Genomic DNA, 10,182 nt, shown 5'->3' with positions numbered 1-10,182 from the left:
CTAAATATGCAATTAGCGGTGCTGTATGACGTCAATGTGTGTATTGTCACATGCAGTCATGCAGGGAGATCCAGAGCAGGGAGTTTAAAATAGACAGACCTGGCTATATTTGGGTTTCATCTGCTGAAAGATCAAAGAGATATGCATCATAACATCAAAGGTCGTTTATGAGTGTAAGCACATGCATTCCATCTTTGACGCTGTGAGTAATCTCCTCTTTGTATAGTATCGTAGTGTGGACTACTCATGCGTGTGCAAAAGGGGCGAGGAAGAAGCATTCATGTCATGGGAGCAAACATGGCATGCCACTGTCACCTCCATACCTGTTCCTCCCGCTTCAGTATCTGTCTCTCTTGTCTTGACGTAATGGGAGCTAGTGTTTGAACATGTGGCCCATAGTGGGAAGAAAGCCCATCAGCATGTCATCAATCACCCACGCTCCCCGTTGTCTCGACAGAACGCTTCCTGTTATGGCGGCGCATTTATGGTGGACCAATAAAATGGGAGGTTTTGAAATACATGGGTAGACAGAGAGGGAGAACATGAAACCACTCCTGATAAAGCGTGACCCTGATTTACAGTGGCAGGACGTAGTCCGACCTTGACCCCATATTTCATTACTTCCACATCATATTGATTAGTGCTACCTGAAACACAGTTGTAAATAAAGGTTGCATGTGCACAGCAGCGCTTTGCAAATGGCCAAATGCTGGCAACATGCTGTTGGATGCTGGTGGTTGCTGATTTCTGGTTGGAGACATACTCACACAGTTTGCCTGCTGTTATCTGAAGGCTGTGTGTCATACAAACATAGCAGAATCTTGTGGCCACATCTGGCTGCCTAGCAGCAGGGCCTAAATGAGGCCTACCGTGGTAAAGGTAATGGTCTAAAGATGGATATGTAGTGCTATATTCCTTAGAAAACTGGAACTTTAACCCCTTAAGACACGGCTTAATACATTTGTTGTTACCAGTATGGTAATGACCAAGTCGTGGTGCATTTCTAAAGGGCCTGTGATGTGTCATAGTATTGTAGTGCTATGGTATTTACATTTCAATGACTATTACAGCGTGCCACTGGAGGTACGGCGCGCATTAAGGGGCTACAACTGTTAACTTGAGGCGGGCAGAAAAAGTGACATTCTGACTGTTGCACTGTTTGTTGTATGTGTGTTGTTTGCATACTGTAATGCCTCTTTTCCACTGCCGGTTTTCTGGTGGGCCTACAGCTCAACACAGCGCACCTCGGCTGCAACTTTTTGCTTTTCGAATATGTACGACAGCTCAATCGTGAAGCAAAGCGTGGTGGCCGTGTCACTCTGTGTCGAGCTGTAGACCTACCAGAAAACCAGCAGTGGAAAAGAGGCATAAGTATACCAAATACAAGGAAATATGACACCAAGTGAGGCAATTTGACTGAGAGTGAACAAACTAGCACCCTCCCCACCGTGACGATTGTTTAGCCACTCTCCGGCACACGTCAGGACTCTACTCTTTCAGGCATGTATTAATCAAAGCTAAGGCTTTAATCTAGCAGTGAGCCCACAGAACAAAACCATCATTAACCCTGTAGCAATGGCTCAGAGGAGGAGAGAATGTATGGGCGAGGGGAGAATGTTTTCAATGTTACTTTACTCTGGATTATTTGTCATCACCATGCATGCCGACATGTCTCTTAACAGAGAAAAACTTCTCCACAGCTCAGCATTTCATGGGGACATACCTTGCACGTTTTCTTTTTAAAGATATTTTTTGGTCTTTTGACTTTATTTTTGTGATAGGACAGTGAAGGAGTGACAGGAAGCCAGTGGGGAGAGAGAGATGGGGAAGGGTCGGCAATAGACCCGGGCCGGAATGAAACCCGGGTCAGTTGTGTAGCAGATGAGTGTCCTACCGTTAGCGCGACAGTAAGGTCTACCGTGCACATTTTACATCCATTTCCAGATGTATGGGAGCTGTTTCAACACATTCTGGCCAATAGTAATTCAAACTAATATCATTCATCTACTTAACACGAAACTGCATACCTACAGGGAAAACAGATCAAGTAAATAAAATAAAGAATAGCTAGGCCTAACCTTAATGCTCATTATTACAATTGTAATTGCCATTAGTAAGGCTTCTAGGAAAACATTCAAGGCCACATTATTATCTGTGTGTGCACTGAGGTCAGCATGGATAGATTCAAGGACACCTGATTTGTCTATCATGTAGTGGACTTGTAAGAATTGACCTTGGGAACATGCCAATGTCAGTGGTGTAGTCTATTTAGAATGCAGGTATACTCAGTATACCCGCCTTAGCCTAAAAAAGTCAGGGATTTCAGTATACCCACCTAAAAGTGATAAATTCAGTATTTACGTAGAATAACACAGTATACCCACCACAAAAATGCTCAAATATATCAGTATACCCACTTCAAAAAAGTAGCCAATTCTGTATCCCTCAGACCTTGCCACTGCACAGACATTACACTAGTGACATTCTTGTTTGTGAAAATACCGGATGAAAACAGAAACGGAAGCAAGAAACAGACAGCAAGCGAGACAGACAGAGCAGTAGGCATAGGGAGACTCTCCATAAACAAGGGGAAATCACGGCCCACTTGTTCAAACTGCTAAAGATAAACTCTGCCCTGTTCCTCCGCTGCTGCAGGGGCAAGTCTGCAGCCAGTCAATCCCCAGATTACCATCCCAGGCCGTGCATTTCCTCTGCCTTTTGTGTGGACGCGGTACGTCATGGCCCCGGGGTTAGAGGTCACGGCACCCTTATTCACTGGCACACTCCAAACATCCAACTTCGCAAGTCAGTTGGTCGGTGCAGAGTGAGGTCAGATGACACAGGAACACAAACTGTCTCCCTTCCTGAACCTTTTGTTTTCCTGGTGATCACATTAAACACAGAATCTACATGATGGGCTCAAAGGTCAGTCTGTTGAACACATGCACACATTAGCATATCATTCATGGAGTGATACAGATGGATCACAATGCAGATAACTATCAAGCACTCATTTTGTATGCATGCATTCTTCCTAGCCGTACCAGGCGGCCCTAGCTCAGATCAGAAAGTGCATGGTGCATGTTCTTATTATGCCTATGGATGTCCATGTCATTTTGTTAATTAGTAAAGAAAATTAAAATGATAGAACATGAAACACTGTGATAACAAACTTTGAGTGTGTGACATGGATGCATAAAATTCACTCTGGATAATGACTCGACAATCGGTGGAATTGGAAAAGCTTTAAAACAGCAACAAACAGCATCTGCTATACCCATCGCGGTGGAAATGATTATTTCAAACACAATGTTCTAACCACATGAGAACAGCCTGGGCATTTTGTTCTTGATGGGGAGTACACCTCCTGCTGAATGCAGTCTTATCATCATGATTAAGTACCGCAGGAGCAGAATCCGTGATGACTTGTTCCACGTGTGTCATCTGTCAACAGGTCGAAAGTGGGTAGACTGCATGGAGCACGGCCAAAAAAAACCAAAAACAAAACAAAGCAGGTAGACAGGATGAAAGGAAGGTGTGTGCAGTGTTTACAGACACCGTGTCTAATCAAGGGACCATGACCGAGCGTGGCTTTACTCACTGAACCTTGAGTGCTGAAATGTGAATTTATGGTGTCTGGACTGCAGTAGCTGGATATTTATCTGACTGACTCACCCTGTCGAGAGCTAAATGTGACTGTCTGAGAGCGCTCCTCCTCGTTCTCCACCTCCTCCTCCTCCTCCTCCTTGTGTCCCGCGGTTCCTGCCGAGGCCGTGCAGATGACAGGGGCTTACTGAGCCTCCAGACTAGAGGCCCCCATGGCTCGCCCACCGTCTGAGTCCACACAGGTCCTCCAGCGCCCCGTCTGGAAATTCACCAGCCCTCCCCCAAAAACATAAACCGTCGTCTGAGACTGACATGTCTGAGTGGTTTTGGGGACGTTGCTCTGTTACATTGCACATGCTGTGTGTGTTAACGCCAAAGGCACACACGCACCCATGCGAAAGTGAAGTCTACTACAGTAATAAATTGCTGCCAAAATGAACTCTTTTGGTCTGAATGCCGGACAATTGACATATGAAATACTGTATACTGCACTGGGACCTGACATGGCCAACCGGTAGGGCACTCGTCTACCATGCGGCTGACCTGGGATCGATTCCTGGCTCGGGACCTTTGCCGGCCCTTCCCCGTCTCTCTCTCCCCACTCACCTCCTGTCACTACCTTCACTGTCCTGTCATAAATAAAAAGTCAAAAAGACCAAAAAAAAAGTAAAGAAAAGAAATATACTGCACTGAGGTGCTCAGGGATCCTGCAGATGTTTTTTTAGTGGCTGCAGCATCAGCTGGGTCTGCGCACGGCTTGGCCTGAGGCAGATTGGCTTCAAAGCATGAACCACAACCAGAGCTCCTCGCTGTCTTGTCTGTCTTAATATGCTAAGGAATTTTAGGTGCCCCGGGATTGCAAACTACAACAAAGACTTTATTATTATTACAGTGTTTCAGGTTTCATACAAGCATTTCAAACCCCCTGGGTTATCTGTCTTCTTTTAGACTGTAGGCTACAGGTCACGTGGTATATGTGCATTTTGTTGTGCTCTTTAGTTTGCATTATTAAGTATATGGGAATGCATTGTCTTTCTCTTGGGAGTGACATTGTACGGGAGGATCACTAATCTACATGAGTCATGACAACGAATGAACTGATTACATAACAAAGTGTAGGACAAGGATCTTCCTCAGCTTTGTTGCTGAATGTTACGTGAATGCCAAGTCTGTGCACCGTAATAATGTCCATTTGAAAGCACATGCATGATTGCCAGTCATTAAAAGATTATTACGAAAGCCTGTACAAAGGCAGTGAAACCATCCCAGAACAACGTCAACTGCCCTACGGTTTTAGTGAGTTGTGTCACGCCATCAATACTGGGCATGTCCAATTCAAGAACTTGGCAAATAACAAAGGTGTCAGGTGACCTGTGGCCCTGACCTGTTGAGTGCATATGAGTTGAGCTGCACAACCTGCCATGAACTGCAGTAGCCCCTTAATGCGCGCCGTACCTCCAGTGGCGCGCTGTAATAGACATTGAAATGTAACTACCATAGCACTACAATACTATGACACAACATAGGCCCTTTAGCAATGCACCACGACTTGGTCATTACCATACTGGTAACAAAAAATTCATAAAGCCACGTCTTAAGGGGTTAACTGATTTCACATCGATATCAGAAAGCATTTCACAAGAGTGCTACAACCGTTTTTTTTCTTTGTATTTACACCTATCACACCTATATCACCTACACACACCTAACACCTATCCCTCATTCGTGGGTCTACTTGCCTTGTGCAATACCTGAGGTCAGAATTCCAAACCCTGGCAAAGGCAGGCCGCTGACATTCCATGCATTCCCTCCTCCAAAGGTCACTGTGGGAGGCACCCGTGCTGCACCTACTAATGACTACACTGTATGCAGGTCCAGGACGCAGCGAAAGATAGAAAGAACACATGCACTTTGTTTTGAGCCAGAACACAAACAAAGCTTTTTAGACCTGAGGCAGGGCTCCACACATTGAGTGATTTTGATTGGTTCTGCAAACACACACACACACACACACACACACACACACACACACACGCGCGCGCACGCACACACACACACACACACGCACGCACACACACACACACACACACACACACACACACACACACACACACACACACACACACACACACACACACACACACATGTGTGCAGCAGCCAGTAAACAGGATGTCTGTGTTAGCATGCCGTGCTCTGCACATGTCTCTGTATACTGTAGAGCAGTGCTTCCCAAACTTTTTCACATCACGTACCCCTTGGAGCATTTCAGCTCCATCCGCGTACCCCCCCCCCCCAAAAAAAAACCCCACAATGCACATCAACAGAAACGTCCACAGATGAATGGGCATACAGCTAACATTGTTGCAACATGTAGGCTACACCAGTAGATCACTATGAAAGGCTTCCAGCCATAATGGCCTATTAAGGTTGCTATTTGCATGTTTTCAACCAGCCATTATTGTTTAGCGATATCTCACTTATTAAGAGGGTACTTAGAGGTGTGAATGTAGTTTAAAACGTGGCCAGTCGCCATGTCAACTTTGTAGACACAGTTAAAATTTGAATGAAATTGGATGGACCTGTGACTGTGCTAAAAGTTATAGGAGTCACCTAAATTGAACACACATACTTGTTCATGGCTAATTACGGATATTTAGGGTGGTGTTAGAAGGTAAGATGACTGCTCTTGGCTAAAAAATGACATTGCATGAACATAGCAGTTCGCTAAAAGCATGCTAACAAACACATAGCCTGCAGTCTGCCTGACGAACCAGACCTGACAAAGCTAATTTTGTCAAAATCCCAAAAGTAGCAAGTTATTATCTTACTCTTGGCGTAATCACGGGTACTTGTGGATTGAAGCACATAGTCTCAGAAACTCTTCAACAACTCCAGGAAGTAACGTGATGATGCTTTGTTGCCATTCGTTTGATGCTGCACTATGCAGACTGGAGGAGATGGAACACACAGAGATGTGCCACGCACGCGACTCTCCTCAACAGCTGATTTTGCGATTAACTCCCATGGAAAAATAAACTAAGATGTGTACTGAAAACAATGTTTACAAGGAAACAATTTAACCAATACCCATGAAATACCCAAAACATTAATGCCCATGCCTGATTCGAATATTAAAGGCTATTGATTTTTTTTCCTGCATTTTTTTTTTTTTTTTCAAAATTCAAAATCCTCTCGCGTACCCCCTGTCATCACCTTGTGTACCCCTAGGGGTACGCGTACCATAGTTTGGGAACCACTGCCGTAGGGGAACAGTGTGGTAGCTAGCACTCAGCCCATTCCTGAAACCTCTAATCCAGTCAGACTGCCAAGTGTCTCCCCACAGCTGAGACACTGACTTTGGCATTCAGCTTTGCAGTCAGGATGAGGGGGGCACGGGCTAAGGGGCAGACGGCGGAGAGAGAGAGAGAGAGAGAGAGAGAGAGAGAGAGAGAGAGAGAGAGAGAGAGAGAGAGAGAGAGATTCTCTGTGCTTGATAATACACCCTCAGCTAGTTTCGACCTGTATGCTTTGACTCTGCAGGGATCAGACACCTATCATTATGAGATCAACACAAGAGAGCAGGTGGGGGTGTCATGGCTTAATCAGAAACGCTGACTCACTGCTCCACATACAGTACAGTCTGCATGTGCACATACACATGTGCAGAGACAAACGCAGACCAGTGGGAGGGGAGGGAGGAGGCCGGACAAAGAGGGTGTACTGTGTGTGTGTGTGTGTGTGTGTGTGTGTGTTCGAGCGTGCGTGTGTGTGTGTGTGTGTGTGCGTGCGTGCGTGTGTGTGTGTGAGAGTGTGTGTGTGTGTGTGTGTGTGTGTGTGTGTGTGTGTGTGTGTGTGTGTGTGCGAGAGTGAGAGAGAGAGAGAGAGAGAGAGAGAGAGAGAGAGAGAGAGAGAGAGAGAGAGAGAGAGAGAGAGAGAGAGAGAGAGAGAGAGAGAGAGAGGAGAATGGAAGGGGGCAATTTTGCAGGGCACTAGCTAATTTTCCTCTAATACAATTAGGGCTTGCTGGGGGGAACAGCTGGAGGTGCCATTTTGTGTCTACTCAGTTCCAAACTACCAGGGTTCACAAGGGGTTCTGCTTCCCATCTTCTACAGGCCCTGTGGTATCTCAGTTGAAACACAGAGATGGGGTGTGATTATTTTAGTTAAACACATAGTTAGAAATGCCACGGGAAACACACATCAAGAAAGCATGTGCACATGACATGCAGAACTCGACTAGAAGAACTAGAAGAAGAAAGAAAGAAAACATTCTGTGATGACATCGGATTTTCAGTACCAGAATGTAGAAATATGACAATACGCAGTGCCTCTACACAGAGATACCAAATAGGACTGATAATGCATGCATGCATATCCCTGAACAAGAATGAGAACCTGAGACCATCAAGGAGAAGTAATGCTCACTGTGGATAGTCCTCAATTCACATTTCGTCCATATTAATGACATAAATATCACCGGTGGCTGCAATTTCATGTACCTGTAATGGTCTCAGTCACATGTTTCTCCGCTAGTTGTTATGGAACATGCAGACAGAAATGCAAAGAATCTAACCAGTCCTTTATCTCCTTGGCAACAAGCTCAACGCTCAAAGTCTGTGGGGACAACAGTGCAGAACAGAAATGTGCACAGGAGGTTTGGCTGGCTAGCATCTTGATGTTCTGATTACAAATATGAAACACACTTGTAATTGCAATTCATGAACAATGCAACGACTCTATACCACATGTATCACACTTAGTATGCAGTATAGTAGTTGCAGCATAGAATATTCAAACTATCTGTGAACAGAGGAAAAAGATGTCTTAGCACAGAGTGCACAGAGTGTGCCAAAGAAGGTAAGAGGCATTCCTGTGCCGTCTATTCTGCATGGAAATACTGACTGTGTTTTTGGTAGCTGAAATAAGCTCCGAGAAGGCTTTGCCTGTGCAGCCACAGGCGCCCCTTTCTCCGATGGTATTTACACAGTGTACTTTCTAGGCTTAGACTAGATTGGGAGGTGCCATGGCTGTGTGTGTGTGTGACATAACTGAGTGCCCTGGAGACCCCTACAGACTAAAAGATGCAGACGTGGCTGAAATTATTATTAGTGTGCAATTCGTGCAACGACGTACGTATGTTTCTCTGTTTCATAAAATGTACCTTAAAAACGAAATGTACCGTACCTTTTACTGAATCAGTATCTTTCATGCAAAATCTGCTTTAAACATGCCGTGTTGATTAGGTTTTGTATGATTTGCAGAAGTTCCACATTGCAATGACAAATGTAGCACTTGTATTGCATTTGTACCTTTGCAAGAACAGAACAACAAAATCAAAACATTTCACCCATGGTGTGCCACATGTTCCGCACACCACCTCAGAATGTGCAAAACAATCCAGAGCTGTGAGTGGCTGACCACTCCCATCCACTCCACTCCCCAGACCCACCCCCTTCTTCTCCACACTGTTGTCATTTGCAAGCCTCCCTTCCACCCTGCTGCAGGCCTTTCCTTCACCACCCTCTCTCTCTCTCTCTCTCTCTCTCTCTCTCTCTCTCTCTCTCTCTCTCTCTCTCTCAGGAACATTGCGCTGTGTTGCGTCTGTGTTGTCGAGTTCCAGGCTGGGGCGTTGGGTTACTGTCAGATGATCCCAGGGGCAGGTACCTGCTAATGCAGCGTGCTGGTGGGGAGACTGACATCTCTGGCCACCTTTGGCCAGACGGATGGGACACTTATGTAACCTCTTCAGTGTCTTGTAATAAAGAAAGTGTTGCGCGTCCCTGCCAACTGAAAAGAGAGGTGCATGTGCGTTGGTGTTTGACCAAGCCCTGCCATCACTCATACTCCTGGGTGTTCATGCATGTGTTGTTGCATATTACATGGGTTGGTCTGCGTGTTTGTATCAGAATGTGTGAGTTTGGGTGTGCATGGGAATGCCTTAGGAGAGCTAGCTGCACTGCATGTTTGATTGTGGGATCTTTGTATTTGATGCATGTCGTTTTTTGATGCACGTGTTGCATACAGGCATGTGTCTCATAGTAAATGAACTAAGTGTGTGTGTGCATGTGTGTGCATGCAATCATGCATGTGTCTGCGAGGGAGAGGGAGAGAGAGAGAGAGAGAGAGAGAGAGAGAGAGAGAGAGAGAGAGAGAGAGAGAGAGAGAGAGAGAGAGAGAGAGAGAGAGAGAGAGAGAGAGAGAAAGAGCAGTATGTTTGTGCATAAGTACAGCTCAAATCTTGCCACCCCTCCCTGTGCACTCACATGTCTGAGCAGAGTGCTACGAGGGAAAGGCAGGACACGCTCACATGGGGAGCTCAGCTGGATTGTTTACCATCTGCTGGAGAAAAGGTCGTCTGGCTTGTATTATTACTCCAGCACTGAAAGCACAACTCAAGAGACAGTAGCCCTCTCAAATCCATTTGACGATCTTTGTTTCTGGCCTCTTGTTGAAGAGTTAACAGACAAAAGAACAGACTTTTCCCTTTTGGCAATGGGTTTTGCACAATACACCGCAGCATTTAAATATACTGTATTATGGGTGCATACTGGTTGTACAAGCTCTTCTTCTTCTTCT

Source organism: Engraulis encrasicolus, chromosome 16 (assembly GCF_034702125.1).
Source record: "Engraulis encrasicolus isolate BLACKSEA-1 chromosome 16, IST_EnEncr_1.0, whole genome shotgun sequence".
In the NCBI taxonomy this organism is placed as follows: domain Eukaryota; kingdom Metazoa; phylum Chordata; class Actinopteri; order Clupeiformes; family Engraulidae; genus Engraulis; species Engraulis encrasicolus.
Note: the sequence above shows the minus strand (reverse complement) of the source record.